Raw genomic sequence first — 22,286 nt, forward strand, 5'->3', positions numbered from 1 at the left:
TTAAGGGGAGAGAGATAGAGACAGAAAGAATTATTGGAAAAAGCTGTGATGGCAGACATTAGCACATAAAGCTGACTAGAATTGAACAAATTGAAAGACAGAGAGAGTCGCACTGTCAAAAACATGGTCATCCTTGATTAAACCACACTGCTGCTGTCTGAGCTCTAAATCAGGTGAATAAATCCTCTCAGCACCTACATAAGGCACGTTCTCCACCACACACCTCAGATGTGCGCAAGCAGAATGTTGACAGCTGGGCCTCCACAAGGAACATTCTCCAGAGTGCTCCAGTATCAAGGAGCAAAGCCTTCAACATTTTACCATCAGGAATTCATGAAGTTTCTGTGGAGCAGTAACTACAGTGGTTCCACTCTTTCCCCCTCTGAATGAGCATCTATTGTGGTTATTCTGGCTGTGTTCTGTCACTGTGTGCTGGGTCACAGGTAAGAAAGAGGATGCACAGAACTTGTCTATGTAGTTTGTGGGTCCTCAGATCAAGCAGAGCCACATCTGAATCAAATGCAGATATCAACATGAGATTTGGGTTTTAAGCCAGACACTGACTTTTAATTTAATGTGACTTTTGGGGTTTCTTCCTTTGGAGGAGTGCATTTAATTTGCAAGTGGAAAGGAAGTAAATATCTGTGATCAAGAAGGCAATGGTAGATTAAAAATATATTTCTTAAATATTCAATGACTTTCTAAGAGGACTTTATATCCCATTACCATGTATAGTAGATTGTAACGAGTGGCCAGAAGATATTTGGTTTCCATCTGGTCATAGCCATCTACAATGGGTCTAGCAGTTCCTCCCATCATTTCCCACAGTTTCTCTGGGATGAACCATGTGACTTCCCTGCTTAATGGAGCAATAGCAAGAACCACCCAAGCAGAGATGTGAAAGGGACTTGAGTTTGGGGCTGTCTTTTGTTGCTGTTTAAACTCTATTCCCAAGTGAAGAAGCCCAAGCCAGCTTCCAGGGTGATGACAGTCCCCTGGTGTAGCAAATTCCTTGTCATAGCTGACAGCCAACCAAACACTGGAAATCTCAGTGAGGCCACGTGGGAATAGCCAGACATGCTAGACTGACTGACTGAATACATATGCAAGAACCAAGGTTGGCCAAGTTTTGCCTGGAGAAGAAGAACCACCCAGCTGAGCCCAGCCAAATTGGCAACCTGAAGAGTAGGGAACTAAATGCATGGTTTTGTGTAAAGTTTGCTATGCAACAAAATCTACCTTAGTCACTATATGACTTAGCTGCCCCTGTGGGTTGGTTGTATATACCTACCCCATGGACTTTGGTCTGAGTTACATGGATTGTTTCCACCAGTGGGATGAGAAGGACATGCCACATGAGTTTCTGTGCACTGACTCTATCTCTTTCTCCTCCATCAAGAAAACAGGCCTGTCCTGGATTTAGGTCAGGGCTGCTTTTTTTTTTTTTTTTAGCCCAAGTCCCCAAATGAGAAGCCATGGAAGATCTAGAGTGCAAAGCTGAGCCATAGTGAACCCATATTTCTCATGTAATATGAGAAATGAATGTTGTTAAACTTGAAATTTGGGGATTTTGTTACTTCTGCAAAGTTAAATGATATATCATTTTTTAGTAGGGAACATTATCTCTATTTTAAATTTTTATGTATTTATTTTTAATTTCACTTTAAGTTCCAGGATACATGTGTAGAACGTGCAGGTTTGTTACGTAGGTGTATGTGTGCCATGGTGGTTTGCTGCACCTATTGACCCATCATCTAGGTTCCCTCACCTCGTCCCTCACCCCCTACCCCACAACACGCCCCGGTGTGCATTGTTTCCCTCTCTGTGTCCATGTGCTCTCATGGGGGAATACTACCTCTTTTATAACAGAAAGGAGTGGTGGCTCACACCTGTAATCCCAGCACTTTGGGAGGCCGAGGCAGGCAGATCACTAGGTCAGGAGATCGAGACCATCCTGGCTAACACAGTGAAACCTCATCTCTACTAAAAATACAAAAAAATTAGCCGGGTGTGGTGGCAGGTGCCTGTAACCTCAGCTACTCAGGAGGCTGATGCAGGAGAATGGCATGAACCCAGCAGGCGGAGCTTGCAGTGAGCCGAGATCACGCCACTACACTCCAGCCTGGGCAACAGAACGAGACTCCGTCTCAAGAAAAAAAAAAAAAAAAAAAAAAAAGAAATGGAGGCTCAGAGAAGTTAAGTAACAGACCTAAAATTATATAGCCGATGTGTGATAAAGCCAGGATTCATGTCCAGCTCTTTCTAACTCTAGACAGCATAGTTTCACCATGCACACCTAAAAAGACAACCTTATGAAAATTACATTGAAATTTATTGCACAGATGAATAAATGGGTAATTTTTTTGTCTTCTTATAGTTTGTGTCTGCATCTCACTCAGTTTTGAGCTCAAATCAGAGAATCAGTTAATTTTCTAGAAAAGTATCAAAAAATTTTAGGTTTCAGTGAAACTGGGGTTATACAGATTTTTTAATGTTTGAGTATCTTTTTTCAACCCAATAAGTCAATCTATCGAGTTAATATACAGGAGGAACTTGCAGCCTTATCCCCCGCTGTCTGCCCCATTCTATTCTTGCTCCTCAAGCTCTTCTTTTGTGTATTAAAAAAATCACCTTCTCTAATTGTATTGTTTCTGAGAGTCACCAATATCAGGGCATTGACAAAAATAAGATCAAAAGTGAAAACTGGAACTCCATTGGGTTACATGGAACAGCCCACTGCATTAAGCTTGTGTTGTGTGCTCTTGAGGCCCTCTTAACACATATCTATAAGGGTGAATACTTTATTTTATTCTATTTCATTTTATTTTATTTCATTGTGTGAGTGCTTCAAGGAAATCTGAGGGGAATTGGGCACAGAATAAACGCTTTCTTGCCAATATTAAGAAATCAAAAATGGTGAATGGGCAATGGCTCAGTTTGATTCAGTGAACATGGATTGAGCAGCTGGGCCCCCACATTCCTTCACCCAGGCATTGTATGAGATGTGGCTAGAGAAAATAACTCATTTTCCCTGCTCTTCGAAATGCTCCCAGTGTATGGAATAAGAGTTGCCATGGCTGACACCTTGAACATAAGCTGTCAATGCTGTTAATGCATCTACACCCAGTGCTGTTCCTGCACGCCTGCACCAGTGAAGGATGAGTCCTGATTGAGCCTGGAACAGATGGTAAGTGGAACGCGGCAGGAACGAGATATGCAGCATTCAAATGTATAGATGATTTCCTCTCTTACTGGCCCTGAGGGTTGCTGTGCGTCCTGGGCCACTGCCATTCTCTAGGAGTAGCTTTACCACAGCAACAGCGGTCCACAAGCCACTTTAATACAGTTCTCGAAAAATCACAAAGCAACAACCGACAAATCAGTCCATTTGCCCCATAGAACTGCCCTGTGAAATGCAAAAATCTATTATTATTGTACTCATCCTACACTGCCTTCCAGATGAGGTTTTGATTAGCTGAATTCATGCAGTATGTGGTAGATAAACCATAGGGCCAGGCTTGCTGACCTTAAATATCACAGTGATTCAGTCACACCTTTCTGTGAACAAAGCAATTGAGACTGGACAATCGTGCCCGGCCTCCAGCAAAATCCTCACAAATTGCTTTTCAGGCTTTCTAATATTCAGTTAATGGCAATTATTTATTGAGAGCATACTCTATGACAGCAACTGCTCTAATGAGCAAACAGACAACCCCTTCCTTCACAGAGCTCACATCCTTATGAGGAAGCAGAAACCCAGTGACATAAGTAAGTAATACATATACTATATGTATATATATTGAGAAGGAGTCTCGCCTTGTCACCAGGCTGGAGTGCAGTGGCACAATCTCGGGTCACTGCAACCTGCACCTCCTGGGTTCAAGCGATTCTCCTGCCTCAGCCTCCTGAGTAGCTGGGACTACAGGCACCCAAGACCACGCCTAGTTAATTTTGGTATTTTTAGTAGAGATGGGGTTTCACTATGTTGGCCAGGATGGTCTCAATCTCTTGACCTCATGATCTGCCCACCTCGACCTCCCAAAGTACTGGGATTACAGGTGTAAGCCTCCGTGCCCAGCCACATGTACCATATTAAATGTGACACATGTTCCATATGAAAACAGTACGTGGTGAGATGATTGAGTTTTTAGTCATAGGTAGCTTTTTCTAGCTACCCAATGTGTGCATGTGAATGTGTATAATGTAGACAAATGTAAATGCGTATTTATCTATCTCCCAGAGTCCAGTAACCTAGGAGATTTGATGACTAGGGTTCCAGTTCAGGGGATTTTTTTCATACTTTAAATATTTGTGCGCTACACAACTGATATAAAAATCAAAGACTTAGACAAATCTGAACAACTAATTTCTTAACATTTTTTGGTCCTGGAAGAAGAGATGCATGTAAACTTTAGTTTATTTTTCATTGCAACCACAGCTCTGGCTCAGGTAAGACATGCCCATCATTAAAACATTCACCAGCATGAATTGCTTATTTCCTATAAAACACTCTGCAGTCAGGCCAGCCACGTTATTGACATGTTTCTGTTTCCACTTGAATAGGCTAAAAAGGGTTTCCTTCTACAAGATCTAGAAAAAGTTGAGCAATTAAAATTCTCTTTATTTTATTTTACTTTAAGTTATAGGATACATGTGCAGAACGTGCAGGTTTGTTACACAGGTATACATGTGCCATAGTGGTTTGCTGCACCTATCAACCCATCATCTAGGTTTTAAGCCTCGCATGCATTAGCTATTTGTCCTAATGCTCTCCCTCCCCTTACCGCCCACCTCCCAATAGGCCCCAGTGTGTGATGTTCTCCTCCCTGTGTCCATGTGTTCTCATTATTCAATTCCAACTTATGAGTAAAAACATGCAGTGTTTGGTTTTCTGTTCCTGCGTTAGTTTGCTGAGAATGATGGCTTCCAGCTTTATCCATGTCACTGCAAAAGACATGAACTCATTCTTTTTTATGGCTGCATGGTATTCCATGGTGTATATGTCCCACATTTTTTTTATTCAGTCTATCACTGATGGGCATTTGGGTTAGTTCCAAGTCTTTGCTATTGTAAATAGTGCTGCAATAAGCATACATGTTCATGTGTCTTTATAGTAGAATGATTTATAATTTTTTGGGTATATAAACAGTAATGGGATTGCTGGGTCAAATGGTATTTCTGATTCTAGATCCTGAGGAATCACCACACTGTCTTCCACAATCATTGAAATAATTTACACTCCCACCAACAGTGTAAGAAGAAACCATACATCTCCAGAGTAGAGTATAGCAGATGAATCATCCATAAAACATAGCAAATGCTTATGGCCTCAAAAAGTAAAACACAGAGTCCCATCAGAAACTCTGCCGTGGGTGTAAGGAACTTCAGTGAAGTCAACCTATCTTTTCTTCTCTTTTTCGTTAGGTTTTTATGGGGCAGTGTTTGTGAAGAGACTACTGAGTGTTTTCAAGAGACAGAACTCTATCTTTATTTCACACAGAAGAGCAACTCTGGACTTTGTCTACACATAAAAATTACCTTGGAAGCTTTAAAAATTGCCAGGCAGGCAGATTAAACCCCATAATCCCCAGTTGAAAATTAGACAGCTGTGCTCTTCTAAGCTCTCCAGGTTAAGAGCCACTGACTTAAACCATTGGAAAATGATCATTTCCAAAGGCATGTAAAAGCTGGGTTTTGCCCACAAAGCGGACACATGATTCCGATTTCTTTATCATCTTCTTGCATTTATGTATATCCCATTTGGATTCCCCTGGAGGTATGGAATGTGTGACAATGGAAATTACCAGAGTAACTAGAATAGAATATCATTAATAACCTCAGTTACCCCAGAGGCAGAGTGCACATATATTCTATGTTCATGTTCATAGAAGGCATATGTGGGTGTTTCCTATGTTCATATAAAGTATATGTTCTATATATGCCTTATATTCTAAAACAGCTTTGATTTCAAGTCATATGCTGTATTACTCCCTTACAACCACCAATTACCCTGTATTTAATGTACTTAATATTTTTCTTCCACATTATTTCTTTTATCAAAAAATAAGCAGGAAAATCCTGCTCTAGTCAGACCAGCATCTTAATTTGGGGTCCAGAAAGCATGATTACCACAACTAACCATCTTATGAGGATGCATGAGCGAAGAAGAAATTTCAGACAATTTTGAAGGATGTAAGTTGAGATGGATTCAAGTTCTTTTTCATGGATATGAGAGCTCTTCTCTTTTTATTCCACAATCCAGGAAGGTCGTGATTAACTGTCACCTGCTGAAAGTGGTGCAGAATGAAGTCAGCCTTGCTATAGTGGCAGCAATGATTGTTAGTAATTTGCAGCAGAGAAATCTAATTGGAGAGTTTCCTCCGAATGATTACTATTTGGAGAATTCGGGAGTCTGAGTCTAGGACCCTTGGCTCCAAGTGGCTAAACTGCATTGCTTTGACACTAAAGCCCAACAGGAACGACTTGGTTCTGCAAAGAAAAGGGGTGGGGAACAGATCACCTAAAAGCACTGATCTTGTCATGCAGTTATCAACCGTGTGAACTATATCCTAAAGGTCAGACAACACCAGAGGACCTCTGGGCTATGACTTGACTAGGACTTGCATGCAAAACTTGAAACAGAATTTGAGATAGTATAAACTGATCTCTGCTCAGGAGAGGTCAAAGTCACCGAATATCAACCCTGCAAGAGATTTCAGAGATGACCTTTCCAGTCCCTACTTTCCTTTTTTTCTTTTTTATTGATACATAATAATTGTTCATATTAAAGCCTGCATATGATATTTCCATATTGTGATAAAATGTGAATCAAATTAGGATATTTAGAGTATCCATCACCTCAAACAGAATTTGTTTGTATTACAATCATTTCAAATATTATCTTCTGGATATTTTGAAGTATGTAATAAATTATTGCTAACGATAGTCACCCTACTATGCTATTGAACACCAGAACGCATTCCTTCCATCTAACTGAATGTTTGTACCCATTTACCAGCCTCTACTCTTCTCTGACCCCACCCTTACCCCACCCTGGTAACCACCATTCTGTTTACTACTTCCACGAGATCAACTTTTTTAGTTCTCACATATGAGTGAGGACATGAGATATTTGTGTTTCTGGAGGTAGCTTATTTTAACATAAGGATCTCCCGGTTCATCCATGTTGCTGCAAGTGACAGAACTTCGTTCTGTTTTTATGGCTGAATAGTAGTTCATTATATATTTATGCCACATTTTCCCTATTCACTCATTCATTCACTCATTCATTCATTCATCCATGGACACTTGGGTTGATTCTGCATTTTCACTATTGGGAATACTGCTGTGATAAACGTACACGTGCAGGTCTCTTTTTAATAGAAGGATTTCTTTTCCTTTGGGTAGATTCCAAGTAGTGGGATTGCTGGATTGAATGGTAGTTCTATTTAAGTTCTTTGAGAAATCTCTGCAGTTCAGATCCACAAAACCTCGAAGTGTTTGGAAAATATCAGCTTTGAAGCAGCAGTTCGGTCTTTCTGTTCAAGAAGCAAGCTGATCTTCCTTCATTAATATCTTAGGTGGTGCCTTTGCAAGAGGCAATGAGAGGTGGACCTAGAAGATATCAAGGGTCCCTCCCAGTTTTTTTCTTTTCTTTTTTTTTTTTTTTGGAGGGGGGTGGGGGGTGGGGGACGGGGTCTCACTCTGCCCAGGCTGGAGTGCAAGATACGATCTTGGCTCACTGCAGCTTCCACCTCCCGGGTTCAGGTGATTCTCCTGCCTCAGCCTCCTGAGTAGCTGGGACTACAGGCATACGCCACCATGCGCAGCTAATTTTTGTATTTTTAGTAGAGATGAGGTTTCATGGTGTTGGTCAGACTGATCTCGAACTCCTGCCCTCATGATCCGCCTGCCTCGGCCTCCTAGATTCCCTCCCAATTTTAAGATCTTTAATTAGTTTTTGTCATAAATACTTAGAAGAGCTCATGGATCATATGCTTGGTCCTCTTAGCAAGTAAACTTCTCTGCATATACTCTGCAAATGGATTGTATGCTTGGTCCTCTTAGCAAGTAAACCTCTCTGCAAATGGTCATATACTTACCAGCAAAGCTCCCTGAGCCAAGGGAGTTCTCTTTCCAATGACACTTCACTAAAGTAGAAAATGTTGCATTCGCTTACAGCGAGACTTCTTTTTCCTTGGGTTTTAATCATATGACAAATTAGGTTGAATTTGCATTTACACAGCATTTTATGATGTAAGCTTTCTAATAACGCTGCAGCCGGCACTGCAGTGAATTGCATTATCCCTAATGGTTCATCAGTTCTGAGATTTAGTATTTGATCTTGTTTTATTATCTTCTCCAGCTATATTCTATACCTAATTTTTCCCTGAAATGAACATTATTGATTATTAAATATTGTCTGCCTACTGTGAATTTTTCACATCAGCAGCATGATGAATCCTTTTAAAAATAATGGTTATCTGCAACACAATGCCAGAAATGCTGGTTTTATAAGGAAGGTTTGAATGAATTTGAACTAAATACAGAGGATGAAAACCTTCCTGGGCTTTCTTAGATAAAGGCTTATACACTGATTCTATCTCCTTGAGAAAAAGAGTAATCAATAAGTGATTATATTCTTAAAATAAATTACATTTTGGTTTTATTCCGTCCAGAACAGTTAAGAAGTGATGATTACTACGGGTTAAGCCTGAGGGCAAAAAAGGGAACTTTATGAGCTATTTGCAATATCTGAGGAAATAGTTCAGAATAATAATAAAGTCAGCAGTAAAATTAGCTTTACCTTTTGTTCGCAGTATGTTTTTCCCTGAAGTATGCTTCTAGCTAAATCTAACCCTAAGTGAAACTGGAAAAAGAAGTCTGTTTAGCACCTTACCTGCTCCAAACTCCTGTGTGTCCCCTCAATGCTTGGGCTAATCCGGAGGTCTCCTGACTTCCCCAGAGGCCCAGGGTCTTGTCCGCAACCCTCCCTCCCCTGAGACACATCTGTCACCTCCTCCCCACTTTCCTCCTCCAGGGTTGCATCACCTCTCAGTCTGCTATTACTGGCCCACGGACCACCTTTAAACCCAAGGGTCTAAAACACTCACGATCACCTTTCTCCCAAGTCTGCTGATGGACTGGCTGGAAGATTGCAAGACCAAAAAAGTCACCTGCTGCCTTGGCCTCTTTGACATATTCCAAGGAGAAAAAAGATCAAGTTGCCTGGTTCCTTTCAGAAAGATAATATATGCCTGATATTACCCCTGGTCATAGGGTATAAAAGAAAAGTAGACATTTATTTTCTCCATTCTCCCTGGCAACTACCTGTCCCTGGAGAGGACTTGAAAAATCTAGGCAGCTGTAGCCAGGGCCCGATGGCATCTAATCCTGGACCAACAGGCAGTGCCTGCCCATTGAGATTTTGCATCTATGAGCATGAGTGTGCATGTGCGTGTGTGTGCACGCGTGTATGTGCATGTGTGTGTGTGTACATGAGTGTTTGTGTGTGTGCATGTGTGTATGCACACGTGTGTGTGCAGTGTAGGTGTCCATGTGAGTGTGTGTCCTCATCAACTAGGAACTCAGCCAAGATGCTGCAACTTAATCACAAATAACAACAAGCAAGTTGGGAAGCAAGGAGTACAGACTGGGTGGGCTTATATGAAGCAAATCCATATAAAAAGAATTAACCATCATAATGTATAAAGTGCTCCCACAAAACAAAGGAAAAAAGGGTAAAAAAGAGAGAAAATAGTCAAAGTCTAAAAAGCATAATGAGAACAGGAAATACAAACAGCCAATAAATACAAGAAAGATGATCCATGTCACCAATACAAAAGGGATTAAAAAATGAAACAAAACTGAGATTTTTTGCCAATCTTATTGTCAGAAGTTGTGAGGACTAACAGATTCTAGTGGCACCAAAGCTGAGAACCTGGAGTCTGGACCACTGACAGCTCTGGGCAAGGCAGCTTAGCAATCAGTACCAACATTTCTAAGTATACATCTAAAGTGTGAAATTGTACGTCGATGCCTCCATCTGACAAGAGTGCCTCTGCTCAAAGATGTTTACGGAGGAGCTCCTTACAATAACCAAAGAAAGAAATTAGAAACCACACACTATCCACCAGCAGTAGATGAAATAGCTCAAGCTGTGGTACAGTAGCATGCACCCGTGCATACCCAATGATCACGCACAAACAAAACAACATTTCTACATCAGCACTAAGAACAGGGCGAGGGCAGGGCAACAAGAACAGGACTCAGCAGATTTCTGAAGTACAGAAGTCAGATAAGGCCAGGGCAGTAACTCATGCCTGTAATCCCTGCACTTGGGAGGCTGAAGCAGGAAAATGGGTTTAGCCCAGGAGTTCAAAACCAGCCTGGGCAGTATAACAAGACCCCAGCTCTACTAAAAATAAAATTAAAAAAAAAACCTAGCCAGGAATGGGGGTGCAAATCAGTCATCCGAGCTACTTGGGAGGCTGAGGTTGGAGGATCACTTGAGCCCAGGAGGTCGAGGCTGCAGTGAGCTGAGATTGCCCCATTGCACTGCCTTCCAGCCTGGGGAATAGAGTGAGATCCTGTCTCCTCTCAAAATAATGGATGAGATGAGATAAACTGGTGCTGAGAAGGTCGTGCATTGTCCTGGAGTTGGCAGGAGGAAGGACTCTGGCATCTGCCGTGGGTCTGTCCTGGAGCAGAGAGGGCACATCCAGGCCTCAGGACGAAATCACAGGATGTGACTGGAATGCAGGGAGTGGGGTAGGTCTGATGCCAAGCGCTGGAGGAATTTCCCCTCTCATTCTTTCTATTTTCCAGTAAAATGGGAAGCATGGCTGTCAGTGGAGAGAGGGCTCAGGAAACAGGAAGTGGAGGTACAGAAAGACCAAGACGTGGAACTCTCCTAGGAAAGTGGAAATGCATGGGGCTGGGAAATACGCCACTTTGGGGATGAGGGTCACTTGAGGTTGACACAACTGATGTTCAACGTAACCCGTAGGTTGGCTGTGTGTTCCCTTTCAGGCTGGTCAGCCCCAGGAGGAGTCTGAGCTGAGTCTCACTCAGGCAGATGAGGGGAAGGAGCATGGCCCCAGGAGGGTGAAAGACCTGCAAAGCTGTGGTTGTCCCAAGGGAACTTCCAGGTTGCAGGGCAAGGAAGGAAGGAAGGGTGTGAGCATTGGGAAGGAGGGTGATCTCACTCTTGGTCTTCCCTTTGCCCAGAAATCTTTTCTCCCTCAAGATAACTCATTGTTTGCCTTGGAAATATTATAATACAAATGATGCCAAAATGTCTTCTTTCCTCATTTTTGGCACTGACATAATTTTATATTAATATATATCTATTAGCATTTCACACACTGTATTTGGATTTTTTGTGGTTTCCTGATGATTTTTTATGATATTGTTGGCTTCCTAAAGATGTGAAACATGTTAAGTCACTTCCCACCTTAACGTGGTGTCCATCATTTGATGGGCATTCAGGAAACGTCAGTTAGGAGAATGGGTGGATGCTAAGAAAGAAGATAAGAAACTAATATCCATCATCTCCAAATGAGAGAGATAGAGGAAGAAAGGAAGGTAGGAGGAAGAGGGAAGGGAAAGAGAGAGACAAGGATGGCCAGAAGAGAGAAGTACCACCCACAGAGCTGTTTTTGGATAATGTGGACAAAGCCATCTACTTTCTTTGCACCCCCCTTGCAGCAACATGCTGTCCCTCATACCCACATTTTTATTCAAAATGTGCTAGGTTATCCTGTTGTTTCAAAGTTAACAAATTAACCCAGAGATCTCAGTGATTTACAAGAAAGGCGTAGTTCATGTTCACACCGTGTCTCCAGTGGGAGTTGATGAGGAGGGCTCTGCTCCATGCACTCTCACAGGGATCCAGGCTGATGGGGATGCCACTGCCCAGTCAGGCCCATGACAGTGTCTCTACTCTGTCCCATGCACATTTCTGCTCATGCCCACTGGCCAGAATTAGTCGCAGGTTCCTGCCCAAGTGCAAGGTGACTGGAGCTGGGTGTGGGGCGAGGCATGGGCATCCAGTGAGCACCGGGCAGCTCTTCCATGACTAAGCTCCTGGCACTCAGCTGGCTGCTACACCAACCACTGCTGAGGCATTGGCTGTCAGCCAGGAGAGCTTTACTGTAAAACACAGCTCTCCCAGCAGTCATTCGCATGTTACAAGTGGGCCTGTGATGAAGAAAAAAGCAAAACAAAACTACAGCTCCAAATAACAAGATGCCTGATGAAGGAATGGGAGGATGTAGGGGTGCAGATCTGGGAGACCAAACTGCTTCTCCTTAAATCTCAATGCCCAAGCTGACTGCATCCATGCCCGCCTGTAAGTCCAGCTGTTCGTGTTTATGTGAGATGATGAATGTGACAGGAATACTAAGGTGACAAAGGGGCACAGATAGAGTTGTGATGCAAATTCCAAGTGAAAACCCCATTTTATACTACCTTGTATGGAGGACTGCATCCTTTCATGGACATTAACCAATTAATTTGCTTGGCACCTCTATAAAATATCAATTATTAAGAGCTAAGCAATTAGTGTGCAGGAGAAGGAAGGCATTCAGCAAAAGCCCAGGCAGCGTGAAATTAGGGACCAGGGTAGAAGAGAATGCAATCCCTAACCCTTTCAGGAGAGCACTGAGGAAAAGCATCCTAGCTATCAAAGACTCGGAAGAGATGCAGCTAATCTCAAGCAATTCCACGACACGAAAGCGTATTTTAAGTTTAGAGATCATCAAAGAGGAAAGACTATCTTTTGAGAACAGAATGAGATGTATCCTGTGCTCTTTCCACACCTTTCTCTGAGGCTGGAGCATCACCTATTAGTCTACATCCAGAGCCTGCTGGGAACATAACACTATTTCCGGGAAGGACCAGCCCTCAGGAGCCACATATCCAGGGAAGACTTTCCACTCAGCACCCACACTTTTGTGAACTCGTCTCTGCCCCTTCCTGTCCCTTCATCCCAGCCCGTCTCCTGCTTCCTGAAGGCCTCCGGTTTACTGAACTCTTCCTGGTGTCCTGCCACCCCCAGCATCACTCCCACTTGAGGAAAGCAACATCCCAGCGAGAAAGACAGAAGTCCCCACAGACGGCCATGGAAGACTGCCGGGCGTGGTGAGGACACCCAGAGGACAGCGGTTACACTGGGCTGAGGGTGACCAGTGCCGAAGGGGTTTGAGTTTTATTCTGTAAATAGGGGAGTCTGTCGGCATCACCTGCCCTCAGGTAGGAAAGCAATAGCCTCAGTTTACCTGCCAAGGGTCACTGTCTGAAGGTAGGAGGGACCTGGCACCTCTGAGACCCACCAGGGGACTGAGGTGCCAGCCCCAGTGGGGTGGGGGACAGCCCTGGAGGGGCCACTGTGCATGAGGCCTGTTACGGATGCGGGAAGCAGGACCATGGAGGGGGGCGGTCCGAGATGCAGCATGCGCGGAGGGGCTTCAAGGCTTTTCTGGGACAATTAGAAATAGCGGGAGCTGATGAAAGAGAAAGGGCTGGGCACGATTTCCACTTCCTCTGCGAGGTTGGCCTGCACTTTACCCTCTGGCTTCATTATACCTTCCTTCTTTTCCCAGCTCTATGCTGGTGCCGCCGTGCTAGGATCTCTTTCAGTTGCCTGGAATTTGGGTCTGTTTTTTACATATCTAGCTCCAGCAGAACATTAAAATTCTACCTGTCATTTTTATTCCACACTCTCACCACGGTACCGAGCGTGGGCCTCAGACAGCCTCCGTGAGAAATGAAGTGAGTGGACTCCGCTTGACAGGCTGGATTTTGGGGGAAGAGGGTGAGGAACGCTCCAGAACCTGACCCACTTGGTTGAAGACATCGATCTACAAACCTTAGTTATAGGAAACCGTTTGGAAATTATTCCGAGATAACGTTGTATGCACTCATGTGCACACCGATGATGTGTATAGTTATGTGTGTAGTTTGTAATTGTTAGTTACTTTCATTGTTATTTGGGTTGTTAGTGTATATTATATTTGTACACTAACAGTGATTGATGTTTTAGTTTGGAAAACAATCCAAAGTTTCGGTGGACAAAAATGTAATTTTCTAATTAGGACTGAGCATTCCAATAAAGCCACCTCCCTTACAGTTCTTATTTTACTGTGCAAAAATATGTGTTTGCAGTCCTATTGTGAATTTAAAATAAGAATGGCAAATCTATATTCTAAAGACCCACACACTGAGAAATCCTGCATACTATTTTTATATGTATATGCAATCTAAATAGTTTCTTCAAATTGTCTAGAATATCTCCACAGCTTTTTTATTTCCAGAGACAAGGTTGTAAACAACTTAGTTATTGTTATAGGTCATTTACAAAATGAGTCATTTAATTAAATGATCTAGGCAAATCCTTGTGGCTTACAGCTTCCCTGAAAAAAAAAATCACTAAATGATGTGTAAAATGGAGGCCATATTATGTAATCAAAGAGAAATTAAAAGTGTATTGAATCTGTAAATAAAATGCAAGCTATTAGCCCATCAGGTACAGTTCTTGCTTTCAGGAAACTGCTACCTTCTGCAAAAAGCAAACCCGCCTCTCTGCCCCATCGATCTCTCAGCACAACGAGGCTGTCACAAGGACATTTTTCTTCCACCGTGGTACTTAAGGCCGTCTGTGTGGCTGACCCAGAGCTGCCGTGAGTAATTTTAAAAAGGCTTATCATTATCCTGACAAAATGCTATGTAGGTGTGCGTGATTCATTTTTTAATAGCGCAGTCAGGAAATAGAGGGGCCAGGGCGCACGATAACGCTGGCCCCCGCGTCCCTGTGATATTAATTACTCGAGGCACGTGCATGACATGCTGCTCATTTGTTCCTCACCGCCAGCTATCTTATCTCCACTGACGACCGCTGATGAGTGCGGGCAGCCTCCAGACATCCTCAGACAGCCTTCGTTCCTTCATTGTTTGTTGCATTGATGGAAAATAGCAGAGGTTGCGTTTCCCCACGATGGCCTGCATTCTAAAAACACAGTTGTGCTCTTTCGCCCTTGTTTTTGCTCTCCCTCCTTTTGTGTATGTGTGTATGCGTGTCTCTCTGTGTGTCTGTCTCTCTCTGTCTTTCTTGCGTCTTGTTCTCTTTCTCCCGTGTCCTTTCCTGAATGTCCATCAGTGGAAGGGCAGCTCAGGGTGGATCTTAGGAGGGCCCTTTCTTTGAGGGTTCTTTCTCCTTCCTATAGGATGACCTCAGAAGCCTTGCCTGTGACCCGTTACTTGACCAGGGGTAATGCTGGAAGTTGCCGTTTTAAAAGATCTCCAGTGCTTTAGTTTCTTCTCCAGAGAATAATATTTTCTTTGTAGTGTGTTCTGAGGATTTAAAACCATGTGTATCAAACACTCAACACAAAACCTTAGTGTCAGAAGCACTCAGCACCTGAGAGTCATTATTAGCTGTTATCATCGAAAATTATCTGATTATGTGAAAATGTGTTCGTCCAAGTGGCCTGTGTGTGATCATCAGCTTAACAGATGACCCTTGTAGAAGCCCAGCTGCATGAGGAGAAACTGACAACAGATTGTGGAGCCGTGCAATAGATGGACAAAAACCACTATTTGCTTCCCAATATTCGTGATAAATTCTAGACAATGTCCCAACATGCAGTGAATTGGTGCTGCTTACTTTTCTTGGCAGACTCTGGAGCCAGGCTGCTGGGGTTCAAATCCTGATCTGCTGCTTAACTTGGAAAAACAATCATTTCATGCCTCCGTATCTCATCTACACAGTGGAGACGGCAATGGTGACCAACCCAATCATTTGATGCCTCCATATCTCATCTACACAATGGAGATGGCAATGGTGCCCAACCCGGCAGGATGATTCCAGGATTAAGTGGCTCAATGGGATCAATGCATGAAAGTGCAGAGGGGAGAACAGGTGTGATCGCTATGGTTGTTATTATTTCTGCTCAGAAGAAGTCCTAAACAACAGTGGCCTCCAAGGCTGTGGTATTCAGGCTGCGTGTGGAACTCATTCTCCTTCCCTACTTGCACAATTTCTCACATTTTACAAGGAAAGCAAGGAAAAATGGCAGTGGGCCTGCAGCTCTCCAACTGTCTGTCTCTTATCTTTTTTCTCTAGAATAATACAGCAGTGAGGCCAGGCACGGTGACTCATGCCTGTAATCCCAACAGTTTGGAAGGTCGAGGTGGGCAGATCACCTGAGGTCAGGAGTTCAGGACAAGCCTGGCCAAAATGGTGAAACCCTGTCTCTACTTAAAATACAAAAGTTAGCCAGGCATGGTGACGGGCACCTGTAATCCCAGCTACTTGGGAGGCTGAGGCAAGAGAATTGCTTGAACCCGGGAGGCAGAGGTTGCAGTGAGCTGAGATCGCACCACTGCACTCCAGCCTGGGGGACAAGAGCTAGACTTGTTATTAGAGTTAGCTATTATTATTAAAAATAATAATAATAATAATAATAATACAGCAGTGAAGACAGGAAAATGAAGTGAGAGAAAAGGCTAATAACTAAGGCTAAAATGCTATACTAGCCCAAAGTTCATAAATCAGTGACGCACTCTTTATCTGGGACTGCATTGTTTTCAGGGATCCAGGAAGTTCACCACTTATGGAGCTGCTCATGCACAGTTGAGCAGGTTGTGGCCTGCCCAAGGACACCTGACTGAAGGAGGGAGTGGCTATGGAATTCCTTTCTGCAGCTGACTGATGGAGGAGCTCTGGCACAAACCTGTAGCTGAATGGAGGAAGAGGGGCCTGAGGGGATGCAGTACCCCACAAACCTAATCTGAAGTAGGGGAGACACTGACCCTCCGATCAACAACCTGCTCCAATGTGTACAGTCATGTAGCTCAGCAGCTCAGTGTGGTTCAGAATTTGTAAGAAGTGTAGCAAAAAAATGGTAATAAGTAAAGCAAAGATGTTTGAATGCAAAGGCTATATGTTATAAGGGAGAAAATGAAATTTTAAAAAGAAAAAAAGGAAAAAGAAAAAAACCAAAAGAAATTAAAATCAGCAAAACTGAGGTGAAAGAGGACACTGCAGGGAAGGACTCAAGTATCTGAAGAATATACAATCTTTTTGTTAATGTCCATGAAATAATTATAATAAATACATTGTGTGGAATAATTGGCATAAATATTAGAAAACACAGCATTATCTATTAGCTCTAATATGGCCTATACTTTTTGAAATCCCTGTGATTACTAGAGTAAAATTCCAAAATTATTTTTTTTAATGAGATAGGAAACTAAACAGCTACAAAAGAAAAGGCATTAACAATATTCAGAAGAAAAAATAAAATGGCTAATACATGTATGAAAAATAGTCATAACTCACTGTTTCTCAAATAAACAAAAACTGAAGTTAATCATTAGAGATAATTTTTCACTGAAGAAAGTCACGGAAGTGTTATAAAAGTCATAAGATTCATTAGAGACAAGGTTATAATCAAAATTGTACTCTCATACTTGACACCTGACGTGATGACAGGGAAAATTGGTGTAACCTTTCAGCAAAGTCATGTGAGGACAGCTATTATAAATAAAAGTAGACTGATCCCTTGACCCAATCATCGGACTTTCGGTAGACTCTTGCACAGAAAAACAAAACAAAACAATACAAAATGCTACAGGTATAAGGACACATGGGTGTTCATTATACCATTATTTTTAATGGCAAACAAAACAAAACAAAAACAAAACCGGAAATGTCCATCAACAGAGAGTACAATACTCTGAAACTTCCGTATTGTAAAAATTATTATGTAGGTATTTCAAAATGAATTGTATATTATAACATGGAGAAAGATAAGTGGGTGGGTGGATAGATATGGACTGATGGATGGATGGAAGGAAGCCATACTTAAGTGAAAAACAGAGTGCAAAATAATCTATACATCCTCCCTTTTGCAAAACCAACAGTAATGTAAGCTGTGTATGTATGTTTGTGTGTGTTTGTATATTTATGTTTAACAGAGGGTAAATATTTGGAGTATAAAAAACAGGTAGGTAAACTTGGCTACATCGGAAGACTAAAACTCATAAAAATTACTTTTGTATAATAATCTTTTGCATTTTTTCTATAGTTAAGTTCATGATTCTATTCTAGTTAAAATTTGAAGAGTAACTCATTTAAAAAAATGAAAGTTGCAAGTTCTTTTGTTTTCAGAAGTTATATTGTCAATTCTCAATTTCTAACCATGGCTCCATCAAGAGCTGGGCTGTGGGCTGCCTGCTGGATTAAACTTTTCCTGAATGTTGTTGCCTCTCCAAAGCTGGAGCTGCAGAGCCCTCTGAAGACCCTGGAAATCACAGCTCCTGGAATGGAATTCCAGAGGCAGCAACGGAGTGAAACAAAGAGCTACGTAGTGATTTATTTTCCTTCAGTTACTGAAACCAGTAGTCACAAATTAGAAATCATTAACTATTGAATATTAAAACAATGGCAATGAACACATTGTTTCTGTTTTCTTTTAAAAATAGAAAGTGGAAGGTGATCTGCAGCTCTGGGATACTGTCTTATCAGATGTTGTCAAGCATCTCCCGTACTCTCATATGATAGAGGACTGATATTTGACAGAACTCCACCCTTTATCACACCTTCCCTAACACACCACAGTGTGCAAAGACCAGGTGGATTGAGTTGAGAAGGTGCTTGGAATGATCCCACGGTGGATACAAAGAGAAAAATGTTGAATATGAAAGACAAAACAATGTGCCTAAATTTACGTAGGCAAACCCATTGTCTTTCTGGTGAAACAGCTGCAACGAAGACACTTAAGAAGAAATGCAAGGCCTTCTGGAAGGGATTGACTTTGCCCGGTTCTCTTCCCCATGCAGGAACATCCAACATGACTCCACCCAGGGCCAGAAGCTGCACCAGCATCTTTTGGAAAACTCAGGTGTTCTTGAAGGTGACATATTAAATCAGTGGCAACCATTAACATCTTAATGTGGATTAATAGTTTGACAGGGGAGCCCATTCTGTGATAAATTGTCCTCTGCAAGCCAGTGAAGGGAGAGATGTGTGATGGGGACATTGGTGGAACTGAGACCCCAAGCAATGTCACAGAGGAAGGACGTGGTTGGAGAGAGCTGGGAAGCACACAACACAGGATGCTCTCCTGGAAGGCAAGAATGTTGCTTGACAGCCCTGTTATGTCCCTCACCTCTCCAAGCCTAATCTTACAGTCATAGCAGGTGCTCAGTAAATGCTTGTGGATGAACCCATCAATTATTGGTGATTTTGTTTTGCTAACTTCTCTTGACAAGGTTTATACTACCAGTTAAAAACTGGTCTTATGTTTTCTTTCTTTTTTGTTTTATTTTGTTGTTTGAGACAGAGTCTCATTCTGTCACCCAAGCTGCAGTGCAGTGGCACGATGCCAGTTCACTGCAGCCTCGAACTTCTGGGCTCAAGAGATCCTCTTACCTCAGCCTCGTGAATAGCTGGGACTGCAGGCACATACCACCACACCCAGCTAATTTTTGTATTTTTTTGTAGAGATGGAGTTTTGCCACGTTGCCTAGGCTGGTCTCAAACTCCTGGGCTCAAGTGATCTTCCTACCTCAGCTGCCTAGGTCATTACAAGATAATTTAGACAACATATTTTCAAACATAATCAATTTTTACTATATTAATATTTCAAAATTAAAATATATTTTTCTTATTGGGACTTTTATTCAGATGTGCTGTTTAGAGACCACAAACCAGAAGCTATAATTCATGGAAAACCTAAAGACAAATTTGTTTAACATGCATGTGTTTTACAAAATAAAGCCAGCAATTTTCATTTTTATGCAGAAAACCTAAATGTCTGGCTTCTCTTTAAAAATTGAGTCTGACCACAGGAAACCATTCCTTCATGGCTGAAGTCTGCAGGGGTTGATTGACTGACCAGATGGGATGAGCCTCCCATTTTCTCAGCCCTGAGCTGCTCATGATTTCTGCATGGGCGCTGGTTTCCAACGTGATTTCTCATGTTGTCTTTGAGGCTGCTGCAGGCACCTGGGGGGTCTGGATGTGCTGGACACAGAATGACTCTCTGAATAGTCAAGTGTGCCTTTTACCCTGCACCTCACTTTCCAAAACAGTTCTGTGCATGCATTTTACATATACAATAGTCCTTGAAAATAGCCACATTAAATAATTTCAAAATATTTTTAATTTATCCTCTTCTGAATGTGAGTAGTGAGATTACAAGTTCATTATTAGCCTGGCATATATCTAAGTGGCTACTTAATAAAATAGTACAAGTTCCTCAAAGATCCTGGCAGGATTATGATTGGAATTTAGTTGGAATTCACAGCCTCCTGTGATTTTCAGTGATATTTCCAAAGTATTCTCACACAGTAATATGCAGTAGATGGCATTACATTGCAGTACAATTTGTGATTTAAGACTTTGGGCACAAAAAGAATTCCGCCTGGAAGATCTATGCAAATGCTTTAGAAAGTAGTCTGTCAACTTTCAGTAAGAAAACACATCTTAGAAGCTTCTGACTTACAAAAATCAACCAATATATTTCCAAGGTTTTTAATTCAATTTTTCCTGACACGTCTCTGCTTTTTTAAACCTGAGACATGAAACATGTGTGATTAAATACTTTTCTGTGACAACAAAGCCCTGTTATTTTGTGAGTGTGGATTCACATTTATAAGTAAGGGAGGAAGAAAAAAAGAGATATTTGTGAGCTTATTTTAAGGAAAAAAAACAACTTGACGTAACAGTTAGCATTTGACAGTTTATATTCTGTTGGAGAGAGAGATCACCAGCTGAAAAAAAGTCATGAAAATAATTTATAGTCTTATTTTGAAATTCACACGTTTCCCAGTATGCTCATAAGAGTAACAAGGGGGAATGTTTGTGACGTTTAATCATTACTCAAGTACCCAGTCATTACGGAGAAATATTTATGAAAAATGGATGCAAAGAGGCTCAACGCGTTGCCTCCAGCAACAATATTTATCAGGGACAGGTAGAATAAAAAGCATAAAATAATGTATCTGGGACACTTTAGCATACAACAGGATGATAGGACTTTTTGTTGTTCTTATCCATCTGAATACATCCTATTTTTTGAAATTACTCTTGTAAATATCATTCTTTAGTTCTACAAATGGCATTCTTTTAAACTGGCTAAGTAGACTAGCAGTTAATAAATATGAAAAAGGAATAATTGTTAGAAAATATATAAATTAGGTTCATATATAGATGACCATCATGGGCTGATACATTCTTTTAAAAATTAAAAAATTCTTTTAATTTAATTTGTATATATTTATGCAGCACAAGTGCAATTTTGTTACATGCATAGATTGTGTAATGATAAATGCACAAATTATGCAAATTGTGCCCATTAAGTCATTTCTGGTCATCCACCCCTCCACCCCCTCACCCTTCCCAGTCTCCATTGCTTGCGATTCTACACTATACATCCATGTGCACACATTATTTAGCTCCCACTTACAAGTGAGAGCATGCAATATTTGTGATATGGTTTAGTTCTATGTCCTGTGTCCCCACCTAAATCTCATCTCAATTTGTAATCCCCACATGTCAAGGGAGGGAGGTGATTAGATCATGGAGGTGGTTACCCCAATGCTGTCCTCATGATAGTGAGTTCTCACAAGATTTGCCGGTTTTAATAAGGGGCTCTTCTACTTCATCTTCTCCTCTCTCTCTCCTGCCACCATGTAAGATGTGCCTGCTTCCCAGTCTGCCATGATAGTAAGTTACCTGAGGCCTCCCCAGACATGTGGAACTGTGAGTCTATTAAACCTCTTTCCTTTATAAATTACCCAGTCTCTAGTAGTATCTTTATAGCAGTGTGAAAATATACTAATACAATTTGCCTTTCTGTGTCTGCCTTGTTTCACTTAAAATAATGGTCTCCATTTCTATCCATGTTATTACAAAAGATATTATTCTTTTTTTTATGGAGAAGTAGTATTTCACAGTGTAAATATACCACATTTTCTTTATTTATTCATTCATGGACACTTAGGTTGATTCCCTATCTTTGCTTTTGTGAATAGTGCTGTGATAAACATACGAATGGCTGGTGTTTTTTTGAATGATTTCTTTTCTTTTGGGTAGATACCCACCAGTGAGATTGCTGGATTGAATGGTAGAGCTATTTAAGACTCCTTGAGAAATTTCCATGCTGTTTACCATAGAGGTTGAACTAAATGGCATACCCACCAATAGTGTGTAAGTGTTCCCTCTTCTCTACACTCTCTCCGACATGTTACTTTTTGACTTTTTTTTTTTTTTTTTTTTT

Source organism: Pongo pygmaeus, chromosome 8 (genome assembly GCF_028885625.2).
Source record: "Pongo pygmaeus isolate AG05252 chromosome 8, NHGRI_mPonPyg2-v2.0_pri, whole genome shotgun sequence".
Lineage (NCBI taxonomy): Eukaryota > Metazoa > Chordata > Mammalia > Primates > Hominidae > Pongo > Pongo pygmaeus.